Below are 9876 nucleotides of genomic sequence, written 5' to 3' on the forward strand. Positions count from 1 at the left end.
TATCATAGCAGTGTATGTTGATGATCTGAATATCCTAGGAACCTCTGGAGAGATTTCCCAAACAGTTGAATATCTTAAGAAAGAATTCAAGATGAAAGATCTGGGAAAAACGAAATTCTGTTTGGGATTACAACTTGAGTACAATAAGGATGAAATCCTTGTGCATCAAATGGCATATACAAAAAAGGTACTCAAGAGATTTGAAGGGAGACACGCACCAACGATCATGTATGAGGACAATGCTGCGTGCATTGCTCATCTTAAGGACGACTACATCAAAGGAGATAGGACGAAACACTTCATGCCTAAGTTCTTCTTCATGCACGAGCTACAGAAAGCCGGCGAGATCCAAGTGGTACAAGTGCGTTCCAGTGACAACTCAGCTGACCTATTCACTAAATCACTTCTGACTTGCACGTTCAGGAAGCTCACGCATCAGATTGGGATGCGTAGACTGAAAGACCTTCAGTGATGTTCAGAACAGGGGGAGTAATACGTGTTGTACTTTTTTTTCTTCACCATGGTTTTGTCCCACTGGGTTTTCCTGGTAAGGTTTTAATGAGGCAACATCCAAAGCGTATTACAAACTCTGTATGGTTATGACATCCAAGGGGGAGTGTTATAAATCATTTTATGGATGTCCATAACCAGTCCATACTAGAGAGAGCCGGCGCCCTAGAGAGAGAAAGAGAGAGAGAGCCGGCAGCTAGAGAGAGAGAAACCCTAGTTTTCTTTTTCTTATTGGTTTATGATTTGTACTCTTTCCATTATTCTATGACGGTGTAATTCTCTATATATAAAAGGCTCCTTATGTTTAAGAATAAGAAGAATATACAGTTTCCATTATCTAGTTTCACAACAATTTTTTCTTTCTTATACTTTTGTTATTAAAATTTTATGGGTGTGACTGGTGACCAAGGGAATGAGGAGGAACACTATGTTCCTTAACATTCCTTAAACTTTTTACCATTCATGAGGAATATGTTTTTCTTTTCATTCCTCTTCATTCCTTTATTTGTAGAGAATTATAGAACAAATCAATTCCTCATTAATTTTGATAAGGAACCATCATTCCTCATCATTCCTAAAATTTTACTCCTACTCATTCCTTTCCTATCCGTTCCTATTGTTCCCATGATGGTTACCAGTCACACCCTATGTATTTCACCCGTAGATGAGTATCTTTTATAACCAAAATATTGGCTTACTATAGAAGGTTTTTAATTAGTAATTGACTTGCTAAATTGGTCAAAACATATATTATCATTCCAAATTAGCTAAATACATAATGGTCAAAACATATATTATCAGATCTAGAAACGTTTTTAATTGGGGGCACAATACTTAAAATAACAAAAAAAATTTTGAATCGGAGGCACTCTTTATGTTTTTTCACTAAACTACAAATAATTTCATCAAATCTTTCTAGGTTATTCAAGAAAAAGTATAAAACAGTAGGGGGCAGGTGACCCATACCATTACACATACATCCGCCCCTGTATATTATCATTCCCAAATTGCTAAATACATAATGGTCAAAACAAAATTGCTAAATACATAATGGTCAAAACATATATTATCATTCCAAGATATGTTTTCTTTGCTCATATATTTCTTATTTAATGATTTCTAAAAAAATCGACAACATAAATTACTTACAATATTTAAGTTTGATATCACCTTTTGGTAAAAAAATAAGTCTGACTTTGGATAGTGAGTACCGATATCAATATCACAAAGACACAAATTACTGTATTCTGCTACGTGACATAATCTGTATTTTGAATTTTGCCAGTTAATACATGACTAATGGAGATACAAACCTATTGTGATAATTCGAGTTTTGATTTCAATATAACCAATCCACAAGTCATGGATTAGATATGTACGTGTGGGTAATACATGATTACATGAGTACTCACATCCCAAGATTTGAAAGAGATAAAACACAGTTTCAAATTTTAAAATCTCGTTCAACGAGATTAATAATCTGTATAGCTAGAGAAGACTCTCCCATTATTCTTACTAGTATATTTTCAAAAACTAATGCAAGTTCTTTAAACGTCCAAAGATTAGCATCCATTTATAAAACTGCTTATATCCACAAGGACCACAATGTTCTTTTTCGTACCAAAAAGTCATTTTAAGAATATATGAAGTTAAATAAAAAGAAATCAATCAATATAGGTTTGGACGACGAGGACGAGGACGAGAAATCTACGAGTCGGATCTTCTGCTTCCGTTGCTATAGCAACACAAATATATATGTCCACTGGTCTTCAAAGACTTCTTGGAACCCATCAAAATTCTGTATCTTTAACCGATCTATCCAGTGATGGATTACATCCACCAAGTTTTCACTCTCTTCTTCAAAGATTACCTCTCTATAGACTTCAATTCTTATGCATTGAAACAAGTAGCACCAGCTGGAGTATATGTTATATTATATGCGACATTTTTAAAAATCGTGTAAGAAAAATTCAAATCCGGCCCTATTTCTAAAGATTGAACTTGTTTAATGAAATTTAAAAGATAACACTAATGATATACATTTATACGTTCTGAATCGCAAGTGTCGACTCCTTTGTTTTGTTGTTAAAACCAGCCCAGGAGAAAGTGAAGTACAAAGCTGACCAATGTAAGTAATGCAATATTGCAGTGCAACTAAAGCATGATGGATCGAGACCACTGAAACTCAAAACCGCAAGTGAAAATCTAAAGGACGTCCACAGGTTCAACTCATTCTTTCTTATCTCACGGACAGCTTTTTTCTTCTTTGTTGGGCTTAATTCTCTAATATGGTTTAACAAAATAAAAAGCAAGTCTGTGTATATATTCAACTCTCTCTTTTATCTCTCCTTCTCTATTCAGACGCATGCGACCGAAAGTAGGTCAGACACACTGATAAGTGAGATAACAATGTGAAAACACAAGAGAAACCAAAAGGCATTGAGAATTTGAGAGCAACGTTTAAGTGGGATGTGGCAATTCGTGGAAATTTTGGGGCCTTAAACATTTATTAAGAACATTTCTAAATTTTTTTCATGAATATAACGGAGGAATAAACAGATATATTTAAGAGCGTGAAAAGAGTACAATACTACTACATAAAACCCACAAATACAATTCGGAAATATGAAACTTTATGCTTCAATTGTAGAAAAGAAATTAGAAGCAAAAATTGTTTATTATTTCATTGTGAAATCTGACTTTAGAATCTCGATATATTATAATCTAAGCATGTGATAAGTCATCAATCCAAAATAGCAATTAAGAAGCAAACACCCCCTAAATATACTAGATCGTTTTTCGTATACTTTTAATTCTTTTTTTCATATTTTATCATATATAAATTATCATCTTAATTTTAGATTAATTGTGTTTATATGATCAATTACAATTTACTATTTTTACTTTCACGGTAAATCTTTTGTATAAATGAGGAAATTTAGTTTTAAAATTTTATTTATATTAACGTTTTAAAATTTTATTTATATTAATCTCAAATAAGTTTCTATTATATGAAATGAAAAAGAGTTTGAATTACTTTTCCTTTATTATATTTGACAAACTTTACTTCTGTATAAGATTTGAAACATTTTAGGGATCAAACTTTCATATAAGTAAACACATCAGAACAAAAAAATTTGTTCAATAATGCACCTGAATTTATTATTATTGTTTTACGTAAATTTTATAAAATCGATGATTAATAACTGTTTTAGAACCAAAACCGTTAAAAAATTTTCTATGCATTATTAAATTGTAAAAATATTAAATTATAAAATAATATTAATATTAATTGGAAGTGATGTACTATTATTAGCGACCAATAATTTAAATATAGAAAAATTATTGATCCGTACTTTGATATTTCTTAGAAAAATTATTTATTCAGTAGTTGAAAAAAAAGAAACAAAATAATAAGAATTTGCCAAATTATATTATGTTTTTAATATAAAATAAAAAGTAAAAATAAATAAAAAATAGTATAAATATTTTTTAACATTGTTAACGCCGTCATCAAAACAATAAACTCTAAATCCTAAACATTAAACCCTAAAAACTAAATTTTAAATTCTTGGATAAATCCTAAACCCTTGGATAAACCCTAAATCTTTGGGTAAACTCTAAACTCTTTAGTAAACCCTAAACTATAGGGTAAATCCTAAACCCTAGGGTTTAGGGCTGAGATTTAGAGTTTTGTTGACGGCGTTTAGGATTTAGTGTTTAATGTTTATGATTTAGAGTTTAGGATTTACCCAAGGGTTTGAGGTTTAATGGTTAGACTTTAGAGTTTAGTGTTTTACTGACAGCGTTAATAATGTTTTTTTAAAAAATCATTTTTTGCAGCTAGTACTATTTTTTTTAATTTACTTTTACGTTTTTTTTTTAATTTTAAAAACATAATATAACTTAGTAAATTTTTGTTATTTTGATTTTTCTAAAAAAAAATAAATATGATATGACAAGCTATAAGTGGTTGGTGAACCTACGACCTCGGGGGTAAACCAAAAAAAAAAAACTCTTTTTAGAATGTGTAGATGTTGTTTTTGTAAATTTGTTCTAATATAATTTTGATTACATTATAGTAAATAAGTCTTATTTGGCGTTGGACTTCTGTAAATTGAAACACAATTATGGATATATTGTTTTCTAATTAAATACAACACATAATAGTGTATGAACCAAAATTTCTTTTGAAAAAATAAATTTAAATATATAGAAGGAAAAAACATTAGAAGCTGCAATTATACATGAACATCCTTTTTTAGAATTTTTGGAGAAACAAATGTATGTTATGATTTCTGAGAGAATTTTAATTTTTGCTTTTACCCCAAATTTGATATCATTATTTAAATTTATCTTTAAGAGATAACTATTTTCATAAATACTTTAAATTTCTGAAAAGCTAAAACTGACATTATAAATCATTTAAAAATGTTTAAAATCATTTATAAAATATTTATAAAGGTTCATAAATTCAACCCCAATCCGTAAATAATCTACTAATACTAAAAGGAGTATATCTTTTATATTTATAGACTTACTTTTTATTTTTTAAAAATTAACTGAGATACTAAGGCAACATAAAACAAAAATAGGAAAACCATAAGAATAATTCATGAAAACTTTCTTTCTCTCTTAAGCTATGTCAAGTCCAAAAGACGGAGAAAAACGACATGTGTAACGGCCACATTGCTAGAAACTAACTCCTCTGTTGTTCCTGGGAGCTAGACGACGGCCATTGGTTTTTGTTGATATACTTATGGCAGAAAAGATACAGCAGAGACCTTAAAGGACATGGTAGGAAGGTCAGATCCATTTACTTATCTTATCATCACTTTTTTCTTCTGACCAGACTTCTTCTTTCTACTGAGATATGAATTGCCTTCTATGTTGAAAGTTTTTTACTTTGATAGCACTCGCTTTCTCGTCTCCATATAACTGAAGAGAAACAATGTTCTAAACTTTGCACATTAGCTCAAGCTGTTCAAGACCAATTCCAGGATCACCGGCTGGAGCTGCATAAGATTTTGGTTTTTCAACACCTGAGGACACCAGCTAAGGTATATAAAGACTTTTTACTCCACATAAATAACCAGATAATGCAGAGCACACACACATACAATAAGCGTGAATTACCTTGCTAGCACGTTCACACCCCATATCCTTGAAACAATTAGTAGCCTAGGAAAGAAAATAAAAGAGCATTCGTTAATCAGTAAGAAGATTTATGTCACATAAAATGGATAGAAAGTTGAGAAGAATAAAGTTTGAAAGTCTATTGAATCTCACAGTAAAGGCTTAAAGTTTACAGATAAAATGACAGTATGTGCAGAAGCATATAATTAGAGGTACTCAGTGTTAGAAGAAAGCATACACAAAGCACATTCCAAGAACACAAATCCTATTAAAACGAAAACGTTTCAAATATGCAAACCCAAATTTGGAAATGTAGATGAAACGAAGTACTGAGCTAGGTTGCTATCACTAGTTGAACCATTGATTACAAACCTTTTTAGAATGCCCATGACAGAGATCACAGAAGAAACACTCAACTGGAGTGCACCTTCCCATAGATCTGCAATGGAGACGACTTTTTTTTAAGCCCTTCGATGGTATCAAACGCATTGGAAAACATCAGATGATGTACCTCCCAAGTTGGAAACAGTACGTATGGTAGCATTAGATAGGCAACAAATTCAGTGTTTCATTAAAACCGTATCAGTTCTTACCTCTTTGTGAACTCACTGATTTCAAGGAGATCGGTGTCAAAGTAAAACTTTGTTGCTGGTGCGGAGTTGAGATACAAGTAACGTAGAAAAATTCAAGAGTTTCAAGAGAAAGCGTATTAGGCAAATATATATACATATCTGTATTAGCTAAAATAGAAAACAAACACACAGACTCTTAAAGGAGAGGGGAAAAAAGCTTAAAGTAGATGGCTACAATACTGAGGTTAGTATCAATATAATATGAATCTTTTTAGTACCTCTCAGAGATGTGGAACATAAAGGAATTAGGTTGCTGTTTTCTGGTAGTGTAGAATGAGAAACACATGAGGTCTGGCTTCCAGCTTATATGAATTACACCAAGTGGTGGACGGGACCGCCGGAATCTTTCTACATGGGAATGGTTTTCTAGTGGAATGTAGAGATCTTATTTGAAAATAATATCCATGCATCCTCTGATTTCTCTTTGGTAGACAAAATGAGTAGACTAAGTAAACATTTTTCTGCTCCGGGGCATATATATCCACAGTCTTTGACTTGCTATGACATTATGCCACCTACACCGAAAGTACTTCTGGCTCTCTCTCTCTCTCTCTTCTCCGTTTTGGGCTTTGCTTATTTTACTTTCCTCGTCACGTCATTGTGCATCTACAGTTTTAGAAAGCAACTGAAGAGAAAAGAATAATTGGTTTAATAGTACAGGACTATCAATTGCTCCTAGAATCAGCTTCTCAGATGTAACGGCAGCAAACATATTCGAAAGTAAAGAATCTTTCTTACCGATCATCAGGAGCAGCTGTAATGGCTGACTGAAATATGATTCAGCTGACGGTATATGTGTTTGATATTTGATGCTCGATGCTCGTTTTTTGCTGCATGAACTGAGTTATGTCGTTGAGAACCATCCGTCCAACTAGATTCACCAATGGAATCAAAGGAACCTCCACAGACACGTTAACATCTAAGCTCCTTTCCTGCAAATCAATTCAAAGATCCATAACTATCACAGCTTTTTCAGTAGACTTCAAGACAGTTTTTGACTCTCTGAACGAAGAACCTTTAAGGCATCATTGCTTTGCAGGCTTCTGTATTCTCCTAGGAAATAATAAATAATAATTTCAAATAAACTAAAATTTTGTGGGAGAGGTAAGCATCACCTCAGATGCTTGAGCTTTGACATACATAAGAACAAAGAGAAATAAAAATCAACAGAAAATTACAGAAGCTTTACTCTCAAACCATACATATTTGTCTCACTGTTAAAACCAACAACAAAAACTCCTACACCTTATGATCTTCCTAGGTGTGATAAGTGGTTGGTTCAAGTACGTTTGACCAATTTTAGAATAATCTGTACAATTTAGTATTATATTAAAAATGTCAGATGCTTGAACTTTAACTAACTAATGACTAATCCCCTTCACACAAACCATGACTAGCTAAAAATGAGTTGCAGACGAAAGACACGAAACTACAAAATACAAACTTAGAAATTCGAAGGTGGATAACAAAATAAGGCAGAAAACAATATATGATGTCTTAGACCACCCGCAACGCGGGTACGTAAGAGGAATTTAGCGCGAAGACCTATGTAAATCCGAGTATTATAATAGTTTAATTTTTTCTTTAGCTAAGAAAGGGTCCGTAAACAAGGAGTTTAAGGACTTAATCCTTACGTGCATGGCAACACCTGATAGGCGAGGGGATGGGGTTGCTTTCGCGTGTGGGAAAAAACCGAGTCACTTCCTTTCTCCTTCTCGAAAAAAAAACTCGCGATATCGAAGGCGATTCGGCGTCTCCTTAAGGTAAATCGGAGCTTTCACGTCAATATTTGTGCATTTGGAGTTGTTGCATGTTGTTTTCATCTGGTTTTAGGGTTCTATCGAGGGGTTTAAATCGATTTAGGGTTTCAAATCGATTTGGAGATTTTTATCGAATTAGGGTTTTCATCTGGGTTTGTTATTTTCTTCATCTCGATTCCCTTCTTTGTTGTTTTGGTCGTTATTAAGGTTCAGATTGAGTTATAAATCGTTATAGGGTTCGGGATTGAGTTCTAAATCGATTTAGGGTTCGGGTATAGGGTTCTAAATCGATTAGTTTTTGTTATTGCAGATGTTGAAATGGAGGAAGAATTAAGAGATATGAAAGCACACAAAGATTACTACAACATGCTTCATTACGTTGCAGATGCGCAACATGGTATTCCTCAACTCTGCCCTTGTGGATCAATCACGAAGGAAGTCGTTGATGAAGAGGACACATATAACTACCTCACTGGGAAACGATACTTCATATGCAAAGACTTCGAGGTATATAGTGTTCTCTGTTATTCACATTATTCTTCTTCGAAATGAATTAGCAGTTTAACAATGGTTATTATGTTTTGGCAGAATGACGGTTGCATTTCAGGCAACCATGGGTTATGGGAATGCAACAAGAGGTTGAGAGGCTCAAAAAAAAATTCTACGAGCAGGAGAAGCTTCTAAGAGAGTGTCAGGCGCTTAAGGTGAGTTCAATCTAAATTGTAACATGAAATTGATAGTTGTTTGTACAGCCTTTCTAACATAATGATTGGTTTGTGTGATATATGTTCAGGAGCAGGTGAGGATGATGCATATGCGTGTGACTGAACTTGAGAGAGGCCATTCGGAGGTTAGTGTCTAAACTTACTTGTAGTTTTAGAAACCATCATTTAAACTTAAGTTTGTAGTTTGAGAAAATAACACTAAATCTCTTCCTTGTTTGAACTTTAAAACTTTCTAGTTCAAACGTAAGTTTGTAGTTTGAGAACAATAACTTCTGTCCTTTGAACTAGTTAAGTTTCTGGTGTGAATTTGAAAGTGAAATGATAGGTTTTAAATGCGAAGTAAACCACTTGTCCTTTGAATGCGAAGTTAACCATTAAATTGTGCCTAACTGCTTATTTGCGGGGAAAAACTTCATTAAATTTTTTGTAACTGTTATGATAGGATTGTTTCCTACTAGGATTCAATAGATTTGCGTAAATAATCCCTTATTTAGTCGCCTCCCTTAGCTAGTTTAGTAACCCAGAGTCTTCTTCCTAAATGGCAAACTCCACAAGTTTTGTTAACCTTTTAGCTAGTCAAGGGGTAGTTGACCTTGACTCACCTGAACCTCCCTTTAGCAGCCAATTTTCCGATGAGTCTAGGGTAAAAGAGAGGAGAAAATGGTCACCAAAGAAGGATATAATCCTCATTGGTGCTTGGCTCAACACCAGAAAAGACCCAATAGTCGGTAATGAACAGAAAGCTGGTCACTTCTGGAAGAGGAATGTAGAGTATTACAACTCCAGTCCTCTACTGGTTGGGAAAATCCCAAGAGAACTCGGGCAATGCAAGCAAAGATGGGCTAGGATCAATGACTTGGTGTGTTAGTTTTCAGGCTGCTACGAGATGGCACTGAGGGAGCAGAGAAGCGGGCAAAATGACGACGATGTGATGAAGGCTGCCTTGGATATCTTCTACAATGCAAGGGCATTAACTTTAACTTGGAACATGCGTGGAGGGAGCTTAGGAATGATGTGAAATGGTCCTCCACCTATCTTGAGAAGGACAGTGGTAAGGACAAGCGCAAACCTGTTGATTCTGATGCTCAAGGGTCAGTGACAGAGCCACAAGAG

The sequence above is a fragment of the Brassica oleracea genome, chromosome C5, assembly GCF_000695525.1.
Source record: "Brassica oleracea var. oleracea cultivar TO1000 chromosome C5, BOL, whole genome shotgun sequence".
Classification (NCBI taxonomy): Eukaryota; Viridiplantae; Streptophyta; class Magnoliopsida; order Brassicales; family Brassicaceae; genus Brassica; species Brassica oleracea.